This window comes from Ambystoma mexicanum, chromosome 4q, assembly GCF_040938575.1.
Source record: "Ambystoma mexicanum isolate Mex_15411 chromosome 4q, UKY_AmexF1_1, whole genome shotgun sequence".
Lineage (NCBI taxonomy): Eukaryota > Metazoa > Chordata > Amphibia > Caudata > Ambystomatidae > Ambystoma > Ambystoma mexicanum.
Genome location: NC_090928.1, coordinates 526,874,450 through 526,889,565, shown reverse-complemented (window position 1 = coordinate 526,889,565; position 15,116 = coordinate 526,874,450). Strand labels below are relative to the sequence as shown.

General features: G+C 38.8%; 16 non-coding genes across 16 annotated transcripts; all 16 read left to right on the top strand.

The window, feature by feature from the left end:
* Positions 1-792: 792 nt before the first annotated feature.
* On the top strand, positions 793-865 carry TRNAK-CUU (transfer RNA lysine (anticodon CUU)). The gene has a single exon. It is a non-coding gene; the product is annotated as a tRNA-Lys (tRNA).
* Positions 866-1,390: 525 nt separating this feature from the next.
* On the top strand, positions 1,391-1,463 carry TRNAK-CUU (transfer RNA lysine (anticodon CUU)). The gene has a single exon. It is a non-coding gene; the product is annotated as a tRNA-Lys (tRNA).
* A 2,040-nt stretch (positions 1,464-3,503) lies between these two features.
* TRNAK-CUU (transfer RNA lysine (anticodon CUU)) lies at positions 3,504-3,576 on the top strand. The gene has a single exon. It is a non-coding gene; the product is annotated as a tRNA-Lys (tRNA).
* A 432-nt stretch (positions 3,577-4,008) lies between these two features.
* Positions 4,009-4,081, top strand: TRNAK-CUU (transfer RNA lysine (anticodon CUU)). Its single transcript has one exon. It is a non-coding gene; the product is annotated as a tRNA-Lys (tRNA).
* Positions 4,082-6,112: 2,031 nt separating this feature from the next.
* Positions 6,113-6,185, top strand: TRNAK-CUU (transfer RNA lysine (anticodon CUU)). Its single transcript has one exon. It is a non-coding gene; the product is annotated as a tRNA-Lys (tRNA).
* A 525-nt stretch (positions 6,186-6,710) lies between these two features.
* TRNAK-CUU (transfer RNA lysine (anticodon CUU)) lies at positions 6,711-6,783 on the top strand. The gene has a single exon. It is a non-coding gene; the product is annotated as a tRNA-Lys (tRNA).
* Positions 6,784-8,823: 2,040 nt separating this feature from the next.
* On the top strand, positions 8,824-8,896 carry TRNAK-CUU (transfer RNA lysine (anticodon CUU)). The gene has a single exon. It is a non-coding gene; the product is annotated as a tRNA-Lys (tRNA).
* A 432-nt stretch (positions 8,897-9,328) lies between these two features.
* Positions 9,329-9,401, top strand: TRNAK-CUU (transfer RNA lysine (anticodon CUU)). Its single transcript has one exon. It is a non-coding gene; the product is annotated as a tRNA-Lys (tRNA).
* Positions 9,402-9,503: 102 nt separating this feature from the next.
* TRNAK-CUU (transfer RNA lysine (anticodon CUU)) lies at positions 9,504-9,576 on the top strand. The gene has a single exon. It is a non-coding gene; the product is annotated as a tRNA-Lys (tRNA).
* A 525-nt stretch (positions 9,577-10,101) lies between these two features.
* Positions 10,102-10,174, top strand: TRNAK-CUU (transfer RNA lysine (anticodon CUU)). The gene has a single exon. It is a non-coding gene; the product is annotated as a tRNA-Lys (tRNA).
* A 2,206-nt stretch (positions 10,175-12,380) lies between these two features.
* Positions 12,381-12,453, top strand: TRNAK-CUU (transfer RNA lysine (anticodon CUU)). Its single transcript has one exon. It is a non-coding gene; the product is annotated as a tRNA-Lys (tRNA).
* A 102-nt stretch (positions 12,454-12,555) lies between these two features.
* Positions 12,556-12,628, top strand: TRNAK-CUU (transfer RNA lysine (anticodon CUU)). Its single transcript has one exon. It is a non-coding gene; the product is annotated as a tRNA-Lys (tRNA).
* Positions 12,629-12,730: 102 nt separating this feature from the next.
* On the top strand, positions 12,731-12,803 carry TRNAK-CUU (transfer RNA lysine (anticodon CUU)). The gene has a single exon. It is a non-coding gene; the product is annotated as a tRNA-Lys (tRNA).
* A 1,526-nt stretch (positions 12,804-14,329) lies between these two features.
* On the top strand, positions 14,330-14,402 carry TRNAK-CUU (transfer RNA lysine (anticodon CUU)). Its single transcript has one exon. It is a non-coding gene; the product is annotated as a tRNA-Lys (tRNA).
* A 102-nt stretch (positions 14,403-14,504) lies between these two features.
* On the top strand, positions 14,505-14,577 carry TRNAK-CUU (transfer RNA lysine (anticodon CUU)). Its single transcript has one exon. It is a non-coding gene; the product is annotated as a tRNA-Lys (tRNA).
* Positions 14,578-14,679: 102 nt separating this feature from the next.
* Positions 14,680-14,752, top strand: TRNAK-CUU (transfer RNA lysine (anticodon CUU)). Its single transcript has one exon. It is a non-coding gene; the product is annotated as a tRNA-Lys (tRNA).
* The last annotated feature ends 364 nt before the right edge of the window (positions 14,753-15,116 follow it).

Here is a 15,116-nt window from a genome sequence, read left to right as displayed (position 1 = left end):
GTATTCACTGTAAAAGAAAAAGTATGTATCATCTTACTATAAAATAAAGTGGAGAAAACACAAATAAGACTTTTTTCCACACAGGTTTAATCGGCTATTTCCTGATATTCTTCAATGCGTTCGGATATTGACTGGTAATTGTGTTTGATACTGTCTTAGACTATTTCTGCCTCTGGCTGATGTGTATTTTCTTTCCAAACTCCACCAGAGCCTATGATTACACAGCATCCTATCTGTGGAAAACGGCAGTGCAGGGATAGGGAAGAAAACTATAGGCATCCAAAGGAGCCCGGCTAGCTCAGTCGGTACAGCATGAGACTCTTAATCTCAGGGTCATGGGTTTGAGCCCCACGTTGGGCGAAAACAACTAAAATTTTAGTGCTTTTTGACCAAAAAAATAGAAATTGAAAGTCTCTTTACAATATTTGCAATATTTTCATTGTTAACATGCAATATATGAATGCATGTCTGGATGATGTGTAATGGGGCAATACCACACCTTAATGTATTCACTGTAGAAGAAAAAGTATGTATCATCTTACTATAAAATAAAGTGGAGAAAACACAAATAAGACTTTTTTCCACACAGGTTTAATCGGCTATTTCCTGATATTCTTCAATGCGTTCTGATATTGACTGGTAATTGTGTTTGATACTTTCTTAGACTATTTCTGCCTCTGGCTGATGTGTATTTTCTTTCCAAACTCCACCAGAGCCTATGATTACACAGCATCCTATCTGTGGAAAGCGGCAGTGCAGGGATAGGGAAGAAAACTATAGGCATCCAAAGGAGCCCGGCTAGCTCAGTCGGTAGAGCATGAGACTCTTAATCTCAGGGTCGTGGGTTCGAGCCCCACGTTGGGCGAAAACAACTAAAATTGTAGTGCTTTTTGACCAAAAAAATACATCCTATCTGTGGAAAGCGGCAGTGCAGGGATAGGGAAGAAAACGTTGGGCGAAAACAACTAAAATTGTAGTGCTTTTTGACCAAAAAAATAGAAATTGAAAGTCTCTTTACAATATTTGCAATATTTTCATTGTTAACATGCAATATATGAATGCATGTCTGGATGATGTGTAATGGGGCAATACCACACCTTAATGTATTCACTGTAAAAGAAAAAGTATGTATCATCTTACTATAAAATAAAGTGGAGAAAACACAAATAAGACTTTTTTCCACACAGGTTTAATCGGCTATTTCCTGATATTCTTCAATGCGTTCAGATATTAACTGGTAATTGTGTTTGATACTTTCTTAGACTATTTCTGCCTCTGGCTGATGTGTATTTTCTTTCCAAACTCCACCAGAGCCTATGATTACACAGCATCCTATCTGTGGAAAACGGCAGTGCAGGGATAGGGAAGAAAACTATAGGCATCCAAAGGAGCCCGGCTAGCTCAGTCGGTAGAGCATGAGACTCTTAATCTCAGGGTCGTGGGTTCGAGCCCCACGTTGGGCGAAAACAACTAAAATTTTAGTGCTTTTTGACCAAAAAAATAGAAATTGAAAGTCTCTTTACAATATTTGCAATATTTTCATGGTTAACATGCAATATATGAATGCATGTCTGGATGATGTGTAATGGGGCAATACCACACCTTAATGTATTCACTGTAAAAGAAAAAGTATGTATCATCTTACTATAAAATAAAGTGGAGAAAACACAAATAAGACTTTTTTCCACACAGGTTTAATCGGCTATTTCCTGATATTCTTCAATGCGTTCTGAAATTGACTGGTAATTGTGTTTGATACTTTCTTAGACTATTTCTGCCTCTGGCTGATGTGTATTTTCTTTCCAAACTCCACCAGAGCCTATGATTACACAGCATCCTATCTGTGGAAAGCGGCAGTGCAGGGATAGGGAAGAAAACTATAGGCATCCAAAGGAGCCCGGCTAGCTCAGTCGGTGGAGCATGAGACTCTTAATCTCAGGGTCGTGGGTTCGAGCCCCACGTTGGGCGAAAACAACTAAAATTTTAGTGCTTTTTGACCAAAAAAATAGAAATTGAAAGTCTCTTTGCAATATTTGCAATATTTTCATTGTTAACATGCAATATATGAATGCATGTCTGGATGATGTGTAATGGGGCAATACCACACCTTAATGTATTCACTGTAAAAGAAAAAGTATGTATCATCTTACTATAAAATAAAGTGGAGAAAACACAAATAAGACTTTTTTCCACACAGGTTTAATCGGCTATTTCCTGATATTCTTCAATGCGTTCGGATATTGACTGGTAATTGTGTTTGATACTGTCTTAGACTATTTCTGCCTCTGGCTGATGTGTATTTTCTTTCCAAACTCCACCAGAGCCTATGATTACACAGCATCCTATCTGTGGAAAACGGCAGTGCAGGGATAGGGAAGAAAACTATAGGCATCCAAAGGAGCCCGGCTAGCTCAGTCGGTAGAGCATGAGACTCTTAATCTCAGGGTCGTGGGTTTGAGCCCCACGTTGGGCGAAAACAACTAAAATTTTAGTGCTTTTTGACCAAAAAAATAGAAATTGAAAGTCTCTTTACAATATTTGCAATATTTTCATTGTTAACATGCAATATATGAATGCATGTCTGGATGATGTGTAATGGGGCAATACCACACCTTAATGTATTCACTGTAGAAGAAAAAGTATGTATCATCTTACTATAAAATAAAGTGGAGAAAACACAAATAAGACTTTTTTCCACACAGGTTTAATCGGCTATTTCCTGATATTCTTCAATGCGTTCTGATATTGACTGGTAATTGTGTTTGATACTTTCTTAGACTATTTCTGCCTCTGGCTGATGTGTATTTTCTTTCCAAACTCCACCAGAGCCTATGATTACACAGCATCCTATCTGTGGAAAGCGGCAGTGCAGGGATAGGGAAGAAAACTATAGGCATCCAAAGGAGCCCGGCTAGCTCAGACGGTAGAGCATGAGACTCTTAATCTCAGGGTCGTGGGTTCGAGCCCCACGTTGGGCGAAAACAACTAAAATTGTAGTGCTTTTTGACCAAAAAAATACATCCTATCTGTGGAAAGCGGCAGTGCAGGGATAGGGAAGAAAACGTTGGGCGAAAACAACTAAAATTTTTGTGCTTTTTGACCAAAAAAATAGAAATTGAAAGTCTCTTTACAATATTTGCAATATTTTCATTGTTAACATGCAATATATGAATGCATGTCTGGATGATGTGTAATGGGGCAATACCACACCTTAATGTATTCACTGTAAAAGAAAAAGTATGTATCATCTTACTATAAAATAAAGTGGAGAAAACACAAATAAGACTTTTTTCCACACAGGTTTAATCGGCTATTTCCTGATATTCTTTAATGCGTTCAGATATTAACTGGTAATTGTGTTTGATACTTTCTTAGACTATTTCTGCCTCTGGCTGATGTGTATTTTCTTTCCAAACTCCACCAGAGCCTATGATTACACAGCATCCTATCTGTGGAAAACGGCAGTGCAGGGATAGGGAAGAAAACTATAGGCATCCAAAGGAGCCCGGCTAGCTCAGTCGGTAGAGCATGAGACTCTTAATCTCAGGGTCGTGGGTTCGAGCCCCACGTTGGGCGAAAACAACTAAAATTTTAGTGCTTTTTGACCAAAAAAATAGAAATTGAAAGTCTCTTTACAATATTTGCAATATTTTCATTGTTAACATGCAATATATGAATGCATGTCTGGATGATGTGTAATGGGGCAATACCACACCTTAATGTATTCACTGTAGAAGAAAAAGTATGTATCATCTTACTATAAAATAAAGTGGAGAAAACACAAATAAGACTTTTTTCCACACAGGTTTAATCGGCTATTTCCTGATATTCTTCAATGCGTTCTGATATTGACTGGTAATTGTGCTTGATACTTTCTTAGACTATTTCTGCCTCTGGCTGATGTGTATTTTCTTTCCAAACTCCACCAGAGCCTATGATTACACAGCATCCTATCTGTGGAAAGCGGCAGTGCAGGGATAGGGAAGAAAACTATAGGCATCCAAAGGAGCCCGGCTAGCTCAGTCGGTAGAGCATGAGACTCTTAATCTCAGGGTCGTGGGTTCGAGCCCCACGTTGGGCGAAAACAACTAAAATTGTAGTGCTTTTTGACCAAAAAAATACATCCTATCTGTGGAAAGCGGCAGTGCAGGGATAGGGAAGAAAACGTTGGGCGAAAACAACTAAAATTTTCGTGCTTTTTGACCAAAAAAATAGAAATTGAAAGTCTCTTTACAATATTTGCAATATTTTCATTGTTAACATGCAATATATGAATGCATGTCTGGATGATGTGTAATGGGGCAATACCACACCTTAATGTATTCACTGTAAAAGAAAAAGTATGTATCATCTTACTATAAAATAAAGTGGAGAAAACACAAATAAGACTTTTTTCCACACAGGTTTAATCGGCTATTTCCTGATATTCTTCAATGCGTTCAGATATTAACTGGTAATTGTGTTTGATACTTTCTTAGACTATTTCTGCCTCTGGCTGATGTGTATTTTCTTTCCAAACTCCACCAGAGCCTATGATTACACAGCATCCTATCTGTGGAAAACGGCAGTGCAGGGATAGGGAAGAAAACTATAGGCATCCAAAGGAGCCCGGCTAGCTCAGTCGGTGGAGCATGAGACTCTTAATCTCAGGGTCGTGGGTTCGAGCCCCACGTTGGGCGAAAACAACTAAAATTTTAGTGCTTTTTGACCAAAAAAATAGAAATTGAAAGTCTCTTTGCAATATTTTCATTGTTAACATGCAATATATGAATGCATGTCTGGATGATGTGTAATGGGGCAATACCATACCTTAATGTATTCACTGTAAAAGAAAAAGTATGCATCATCTTACTATAAAATAAAGTGGAGAAAACACAAATAAGACTTTTTTCCACACAGGTTTAATCGGCTATTTCCTGATATTCTTCAATGCGTTCTGAAATTGACTGGTAATTGTGTTTGATACTTTCTTAGACTATTTCTGCCTCTGGCTGATGTGTATTTTCTTTCCAAACTCCACCAGAGCCTATGATTACACAGCATCCTATCTGTGGAAAGCGGCAGTGCAGGGATAGGGAAGAAAACTATAGGCATCCAAAGGAGCCCGGCTAGCTCAGTCGGTAGAGCATGAGACTCTTAATCTCAGGGTCGTGGGTGCGAAACCCACGTTGGGCGAAAACAACTAAAATTTTAGTGCTTTTTGACCAAAAAAATAGAAATTGAAAGTCTCTTTACAATATTTGCAATATTTTCATTGTTAACATGAAATATATGAATGCATGTCTGGATGATGTGTAATGGGGCAATACCACACCTTAATGTATTCACTGTAAAAGAAAAAGTATGTATCATCTTACTATAAAATAAAGTGGAGAAAACACAAATAAGACTTTTTTCCACACAGGTTTAATCGGCTATTTCCTGATATTCTTCAATGCGTTCGGATATTGACTGGTAATTGTGTTTGATACTGTCTTAGACTATTTCTGCCTCTGGCTGATGTGTATTTTCTTTCCAAACTCCACCAGAGCCTATGATTACACAGCATCCTATCTGTGGAAAACGGCAGTGCAGGGATAGGGAAGAAAACTATAGGCATCCAAAGGAGCCCGGCTAGCTCAGTCGGTAGAGCATGAGACTCTTAATCTCAGGGTCGTGGGTTTGAGCCCCACGTTGGGCGAAAACAACTAAAATTTTAGTGCTTTTTGACCAAAAAAATAGAAATTGAAAGTCTCTTTACAATATTTGCAATATTTTCATTGTTAACATGCAATATATGAATGCATGTCTGGATGATGTGTAATGGGGCAATACCACACCTTAATGTATTCACTGTAGAAGAAAAAGTATGTATCATCTTACTATAAAATAAAGTGGAGAAAACACAAATAAGACTTTTTTCCACACAGGTTTAATCGGCTATTTCCTGATATTCTTCAATGCGTTCTGATATTGACTGGTAATTGTGTTTGATACTTTCTTAGACTATTTCTGCCTCTGGCTGATGTGTATTTTCTTTCCAAACTCCACCAGAGCCTATGATTACACAGCATCCTATCTGTGGAAAGCGGCAGTGCAGGGATAGGGAAGAAAACTATAGGCATCCAAAGGAGCCCGGCTAGCTCAGTCGGTAGAGCATGAGACTCTTAATCTCAGGGTCGTGGGTTCGAGCCCCACGTTGGGCGAAAACAACTAAAATTGTAGTGCTTTTTGACCAAAAAAATACATCCTATCTGTGGAAAGCGGCAGTGCAGGGATAGGGAAGAAAACGTTGGGCGAAAACAACTAAAATTGTAGTGCTTTTTGACCAAAAAAATAGAAATTGAAAGTCTCTTTACAATATTTGCAATATTTTCATTGTTAACATGCAATATATGAATGCATGTCTGGATGATGTGTAATGGGGCAATACCACACCTTAATGTATTCACTGTAAAAGAAAAAGTATGTATCATCTTACTATAAAATAAAGTGGAGAAAACACAAATAAGACTTTTTTCCACACAGGTTTAATCGGCTATTTCCTGATATTCTTCAATGCGTTCAGATATTAACTGGTAATTGTGTTTGATACTTTCTTAGACTATTTCTGCCTCTGGCTGATGTGTATTTTCTTTCCAAACTCCACCAGAGCCTATGATTACACAGCATCCTATCTGTGGAAAACGGCAGTGCAGGGATAGGGAAGAAAACTATAGGCATCCAAAGGAGCCCGGCTAGCTCAGTCGGTAGAGCATGAGACTCTTAATCTCAGGGTCGTGGGTTCGAGCCCCACGTTGGGCGAAAACAACTAAAATTTTAGTGCTTTTTGACCAAAAAAATAGAAATTGAAAGTCTCTTTACAATATTTGCAATATTTTCATGGTTAACATGCAATATATGAATGCATGTCTGGATGATGTGTAATGGGGCAATACCACACCTTAATGTATTCACTGTAAAAGAAAAAGTATGTATCATCTTACTATAAAATAAAGTGGAGAAAACACAAATAAGACTTTTTTCCACACAGGTTTAATCGGCTATTTCCTGATATTCTTCAATGCGTTCTGATATTGACTGGTAATTGTGTTTGATACTTTCTTAGACTATTTCTGCCTCTGGCTGATGTGTATTTTCTTTCCAAACTCCACCAGAGCCTATGATTACACAGCATCCTATCTGTGGAAAGCGGCAGTGCAGGGATAGGGAAGAAAACTATAGGCATCCAAAGGAGCCCGGCTAGCTCAGTCGGTGGAGCATGAGACTCTTAATCTCAGGGTCGTGGGTTCGAGCCCCACGTTGGGCGAAAACAACTAAAATTTTAGTGCTTTTTGACCAAAAAAATAGAAATTGAAAGTCTCTTTGCAATATTTGCAATATTTTCATTGTTAACATGCAATATATGAATGCATGTCTGGATGATGTGTAATGGGGCAATACCACACCTTAATGTATTCACTGTAAAAGAAAAAGTATGTATCATCTTACTATAAAATAAAGTGGAGAAAACACAAATAAGACTTTTTTCCACACAGGTTTAATCGGCTATTTCCTGATATTCTTCAATGCGTTCGGATATTGACTGGTAATTGTGTTTGATACTGTCTTAGACTATTTCTGCCTCTGGCTGATGTGTATTTTCTTTCCAAACTCCACCAGAGCCTATGATTACACAGCATCCTATCTGTGGAAAACGGCAGTGCAGGGATAGGGAAGAAAACTATAGGCATCCAAAGGAGCCCGGCTAGCTCAGTCGGTAGAGCATGAGACTCTTAATCTCAGGGTCGTGGGTTTGAGCCCCACGTTGGGCGAAAACAACTAAAATTTTAGTGCTTTTTGACCAAAAAAATAGAAATTGAAAGTCTCTTTACAATATTTGCAATATTTTCATTGTTAACATGCAATATATGAATGCATGTCTGGATGATGTGTAATGGGGCAATACCACACCTTAATGTATTCACTGTAGAAGAAAAAGTATGTATCATCTTACTATAAAATAAAGTGGAGAAAACACAAATAAGACTTTTTTCCACACAGGTTTAATCGGCTATTTCCTGATATTCTTCAATGCGTTCTGATATTGACTGGTAATTGTGTTTGATACTTTCTTAGACTATTTCTGCCTCTGGCTGATGTGTATTTTCTTTCCAAACTCCACCAGAGCCTATGATTACACAGCATCCTATCTGTGGAAAGCGGCAGTGCAGGGATAGGGAAGAAAACTATAGGCATCCAAAGGAGCCCGGCTAGCTCAGACGGTAGAGCATGAGACTCTTAATCTCAGGGTCGTGGGTTCGAGCCCCACGTTGGGCGAAAACAACTAAAATTGTAGTGCTTTTTGACCAAAAAAATACATCCTATCTGTGGAAAGCGGCAGTGCAGGGATAGGGAAGAAAACGTTGGGCGAAAACAACTAAAATTGTAGTGCTTTTTGACCAAAAAAATAGAAATTGAAAGTCTCTTTACAATATTTGCAATATTTTCATTGTTAACATGCAATATATGAATGCATGTCTGGATGATGTGTAATGGGGCAATACCACACCTTAATGTATTCACTGTAAAAGAAAAAGTATGTATCATCTTACTATAAAATAAAGTGGAGAAAACACAAATAAGACTTTTTTCCACACAGGTTTAATCGGCTATTTCCTGATATTCTTCAATGCGTTCAGATATTAACTGGTAATTGTGTTTGATACTTTCTTAGACTATTTCTGCCTCTGGCTGATGTGTATTTTCTTTCCAAACTCCACCAGAGCCTATGATTACACAGCATCCTATCTGTGGAAAACGGCAGTGCAGGGATAGGGAAGAAAACTATAGGCATCCAAAGGAGCCCGGCTAGCTCAGTCGGTAGAGCATGAGACTCTTAATCTCAGGGTCGTGGGTTCGAGCCCCACGTTGGGCGAAAACAACTAAAATTTTAGTGCTTTTTGACCAAAAAAATAGAAATTGAAAGTCTCTTTACAATATTTGCAATATTTTCATTGTTAACATGCAATATATGAATGCATGTCTGGATGATGTGTAATGGGGCAATACCACACCTTAAAGTATTCACTGTAAAAGAAAAAGTATGTATCATCTTACTATAAAATAAAGTGGAGAAAACACAAATAAGACTTTTTTCCACACAGGTTTAATCGGCTATTTCCTGATATTCTTCAATGCGTTCTGATATTGACTGGTAATTGTGTTTGATACTTTCTTAGACTATTTCTGCCTCTGGCTGATGTGTATTTTCTTTCCAAACTCCACCAGAGCCTATGATTACACAGCATCCTATCTGTGGAAAGCGGCAGTGCAGCGATAGGGAAGAAAACTATAGGCATTCAAAGGAGCCCGGCTAGCTCAGTCGGTAGAGCATGAGACTCTTAATCTCAGGGTCGTGGGTTCGAGCCCCACGTTGGGCGAAAACAACTAAAATTGTACTGCTTTTTGACCAAAAAAATACATCCTATCTGTGGAAAACGGCAGTGCAGGGATAGGGAAGAAAACTATAGGTATCCAAAGGAGCCCGGCTAGCTCAGTCGGTAGAGCATGAGACTCTTAATCTCAGGGTCGTGGGTTCGAGCCCCACGTTGGGCGAAAACAACTAAAATTGTAGTGCTTTTTGACCAAAAAAATACATCCTATCTGTGGAAAGCGGCAGTGCAGGGATAGGGAAGAAAACGTTGGGCGAAAACAACTAAAATTTTCGTGCTTTTTGACCAAAAAAATAGAAATTGAAAGTCTCTTTACAATATTTGCAATATTTTCATTGTTAACATGCAATATATGAATGCATGTCTGGATGATGTGTAATGGGGCAATACCACACCTTAATGTATTCACTGTAAAAGAAAAAGTATGTATCATCTTACTATAAAATAAAGTGGAGAAAACACAAATAAGACTTTTTTCCACACAGGTTTAATCGGCTATTTCCTGATATTCTTCAATGCGTTCTGATATTGACTGGTAATTGTGTTTGATACTTTCTTAGACTATTTCTGCCTCTGGCTGATGTGTATTTTCTTTCCAAACTCCACCAGAGCCTATGATTACACAGCATCCTATCTGTGGAAAGCGGCAGTGCAGGGATAGGGAAGAAAACTATAGGCATTCAAAGGAGCCCGGCTAGCTCAGTCGGTAGAGCATGAGACTCTTAATCTCAGGGTCGTGGGTTCGAGCCCCACGTTGGGCGAAAACAACTAAAATTGTACTGCTTTTTGACCAAAAAAATACATCCTATCTGTGGAAAACGGCAGTGCAGGGATAGGGAAGAAAACTATAAGCATCCAAAGGAGCCCGGCTACCTCAGTCGGTAGAGCATGAGACTCTTAATCTCAGGGTCGTGGGTTCGAGCCCCACGTTGGGCGAAAACAACTAAAATTGTAGTGCTTTTTGACCAAAAAAATACATCCTATCTGTGGAAAGCGGCAGTGCAGGGATAGGGAAGAAAACGTTGGGCGAAAACAACTAAAATTTTCGTGCTTTTTGACCAAAAAAATAGAAATTGAAAGTCTCTTTACAATATTTGCAATATTTTCATTGTTAACATGCAATATATGAATGCATGTCTGGATGATGTGTAATGGGGCAATACCACACCTTAATGTATTCACTGTAAAAGAAAAAGTATGTATCATCTTACTATAAAATAAAGTGGAGAAAACACAAATAAGACTTTTTTCCACACAGGTTTAATCGGCTATTTCCTGATATTCTTCAATGCGTTCTGATATTGACTGGTAATTGTGTTTGATACTTTCTTAGACTATTTCTGCCTCTGGCTGATGTGTATTTTCTTTCCAAACTCCACCAGAGCCTATGATTACACAGCATCCTATCTGTGGAAAGCGGCAGTGCAGGGATAGGGAAGAAAACTATAGGCATCCAAAGGAGCCCGGCTAGCTCAGTCGGTAGAGCATGAGACTCTTAATCTCAGGGTCGTGGGTTCGAGCCCCACGTTGGGGGAAAACAACTAAAATTTTAGTGCTTTTTGACCAAAAAAATAGAAATTGAAAGTCTCTTTGCAATATTTTCATTGTTAACATGCAATATATGAATGCATGTCTGGATGATGTGTAATGGGGCAATACCATACCTTAATGTATTCACTGTAAAAGAAAAAGTATGCATCATCTTACTATAAAATAAAGTGGAGAAAACACAAATAAGACTTTTTTCCACACAGGTTTAATCGGCTATTTCCTGATATTCTTCAATGCGTTCTGATATTGACTGGTAATTGTGTTTGATACTTTCTTAGACTATTTCTGCCTCTGGCTGATGTGTATTTTCTTTCCAAACTCCACCAGAGCCTATGATTACACAGCATCCTATCTGTGGAAAGCGGCAGTGCAGGGATAGGGAAGAAAACTATAGGCATCCAAAGGAGCCTGGCTAGCTCAGTCGGTAGAGCATGAGACTCTTCATCTCAGGGTCGTGGGTGCGAGCCCCACGTTGGGCGAAAACAACTACAATTTTAATGCTTTTTGACCAAAAAAATAGAAATTGAAAGTCTCTTTACAATATTTGCAATATTTTGATTGTTAACATGCAATATATGAATGCATGTCTGGATGATGTGTAATGGGGCAATACCACACCTTAATGTATTCACTGTAAAAGAAAAAGTATGTATCATCTTACTATAAAATAAAGTGGAGAAAACACAAATAAGACTTTTTTCCACACAGGTTTAATCAGCTATTTCCTGATATTCTTCAATGCGTTCTGATATTGACTGGTAATTGTGTTTGATACTTTCTTAGACTATTTCTGCCTCTGGCTGATGTGTATTTTCTTTCCAAACTCCACCAGAGCCTATGATTACACAGCATCCTATCTGTGCAAAACGGCAGTGCAGGGATAGGGAAGAAAACTATAGGTATCCAAAGGAGCCCGGCTAGCTCCGTCGGTAGAGCATGAGAATCTTAATCTCAGGGTCGTGGGTGCGAGCCCCACGTTGGGCGAAAACAACTAAAATTTTAATGCTTTTTGACCAAAAAAATAGAAATTGAAATTCTCTTTACAATATTTGCAATATTTTGATTGTTAACATGCAATATATGAATGCATGTCCGGATGATGTGTAATGGGGCAATACCACACCTTAATGTATTCACTGTAAAAGAAAAAGTATGTATCATCTTACTATAAAATAAAGTGGAGAAAACACAAATAAGACTTTTTTCCACACAGGTTTAATCAGCTATTTCCTGATATTCTTCAATGCGTTCTGATATTGACTGGTAATTGTGTTTGATACTTTCTTAGACTATTTCTGCCTCTGGCTGATGTGTATTTTCTTTCCAAACTCCACCAGAGCCTATGATTACACAGCATCCTATCTGTGGAAAGCGGCAGTGCAGGGATAGGGAAGAAAACTATAGGCATTCAAAGGAGCCCGGCTAGCTCAGTCGGTAGAGCATGAGACTCTTAATCTCAGGGTCGTGGGTTCGAGCCCCACGTTGGGCGAAAACAACTAAAATTGTACTGCTTTTTGACCAAAAAAATACATCCTATCTGTGGAAAACGGCAGTGCAGGGATAGGGAAGAAAACTATAGGCATCCAAAGGAGCCCGGCTAGCTCAGTCGGTAGAGCATGAGACTCTTAATCTCAGGGTCGTGGGTTCGAGCCCCACGTTGGGCGAAAACAACTAAAATTGTAGTTCTTTTTGACCAAAAAAATACATCCTATCTGTGGAAAACGGCAGTGCAGGGATAGGGAAGAAAACTATAAGCATCCAAAGGAGCCCGGCTAGCTCAGTCGGTAGAGCATGAGACTCTTAATCTCAGGGTCGTGGGTTCGAGCCCCACGTTGGGCGAAAACAACTAAAATTGTAGTGCTTTTTGACCAAAAAAATACATCCTATCTGTGGAAAGCGGCAGTGCAGGGATAGGGAAGAAAACGTTGGGCGAAAACAACTAAAATTTTCGTGCTTTTTGACCAAAAAAATAGAAATTGAAAGTCTCTTTACAATATTTGCAATATTTTCATTGTTAACATGCAATATATGAATGCATGTCTGGATGATGTGTAATGGGGCAATACCACACCTTAATGTATTCACTGTAAAAGAAAAAGTATGTATCATCTTACTATAAAATAAAGTGGAGAAAACACAAATAAGACTTTTTTCCACACAGGTTTAATCGGCTATTTCCTGATATTCTTCAATGCGTTCTGATATTGACTGGTAATTGTGTTTGATACTTTCTTAGACTATTTCTGCCTCTGGCTGATGTGTATTTTCTTTCCAAACTCCACCAGAGCCTATGATTACACAGCATCCTATCTGTGGAAAGCGGCAGTGCAGGGATAGGGAAGAAAACTATAGGCATCCAAAGGAGCCCGGCTAGCTCAGTCGGTAGAGCATGAGACTCTTAATCTCAGGGTCGTGGGTTCGAGCCCCACGTTGGGGGAAAACAACTAAAATTTTAGTGCTTTTTGACCAAAAAAATAGAAATTGAAAGTCTCTTTGCAATATTTTCATTGTTAACATGCAATATATGAATGCATGTCTGGATGATGTGTAATGGGGCAATACCATACCTTAATGTATTCACTGTAAAAGAAAAAGTATGCATCATCTTACTATAAAATAAAGTGGAGAAAACACAAATAAGACTTTTTTCCACACAGGTTTAATCGGCTATTTCCTGATATTCTTCAATGCGTTCTGATATTGACTGGTAATTGTGTTTGATACTTTCTTAGACTATTTCTGCCTCTGGCTGATGTGTATTTTCTTTCCAAACTCCACCAGAGCCTATGATTACACAGCATCCTATCTGTGGAAAGCGGCAGTGCAGGGATAGGGAAGAAAACTATAGGCATCCAAAGGAGCCCGGCTAGCTCAGTCGGTAGAGCATGAGACTCTTCATCTCAGGGTCGTGGGTGCGAGCCCCACGTTGGGCGAAAACAACTACAATTTTAATGCTTTTTGACCAAAAAAATAGAAATAGAAAGTCTCTTTAAAATATTTGCAATATTTTGATTGTTAACATGCAATATATGAATGCATGTCTGGATGATGTGTAATGGGGCAATACCACACCTTAATGTATTCACTGTAAAAGAAAAAGTATGTATCATCTTACTATAAAATAAAGTGGAGAAAACACAAATAAGACTTTTTTCCACACAGGTTTAATCAGCTATTTCCTGATATTCTTCAATGCGTTCTGATATTGACTGGTAATTGTGTTTGATACTTTCTTAGACTATTTCTGCCTCTGGCTGATGTGTATTTTCTTTCCAAACTCCACCAGAGCCTATGATTACACAGCATCCTATCTGTGGAAAGCGGCAGTGCAGGGATAGGGAAGAAAACTATAGGCATTCAAAGGAGCCCGGCTAGCTCAGTCGGTAGAGCATGAGACTCTTAATCTCAGGGTCGTGGGTTCGAGCCCCACGTTGGGCGAAAACAACTAAAATTGTACTGCTTTTTGACCAAAAAAATACATCCTATCTGTGGAAAACGGCAGTGCAGGGATAGGGAAGAAAACTATAGGCATCCAAAGGAGCCCGGCTAGCTCAGTCGGTAGAGCATGAGACTCTTAATCTCAGGGTCGTGGGTTCGAGCCCCACGTTGGGCGAAAACAACTAAAATTGTAGTTCTTTTTGACCAAAAAAATACATCCTATCTGTGGAAAACGGCAGTGCAGGGATAGGGAAGAAAACTATAAGCATCCAAAGGAGCCCGGCTAGCTCAGTCGGTAGAGCATGAGACTCTTAATCTCAGGGTCGTGGGTTCGAGCCCCACGTTGGGCGAAAACAACTAAAATTGTAGTGCTTTTTGACCAAAAAAATACATCCTATCTGTGGAAAGCGGCAGTGCAGGGATAGGGAAGAAAACGTTGGGCGAAAACAACTAAAATTTTCGTGCTTTTTGACCAAAAAAATAGAAATTGAAAGTCTCTTTACAATATTTGCAATATTTTCATTGTTAACATGCAATATATGAATGCATGTCTGGATGATGTGTAATGGGGCAATACCACACCTTAATGTATTCACTGTAAAAGAAAAAGTATGTATCATCTTACTATAAAATAAAGTGGAGAAAACACAAATAAGACTTTTTTCCACACAGGTTTAATCGGCTATTTCCTGATATTCTTCAATGCGTTCTGAT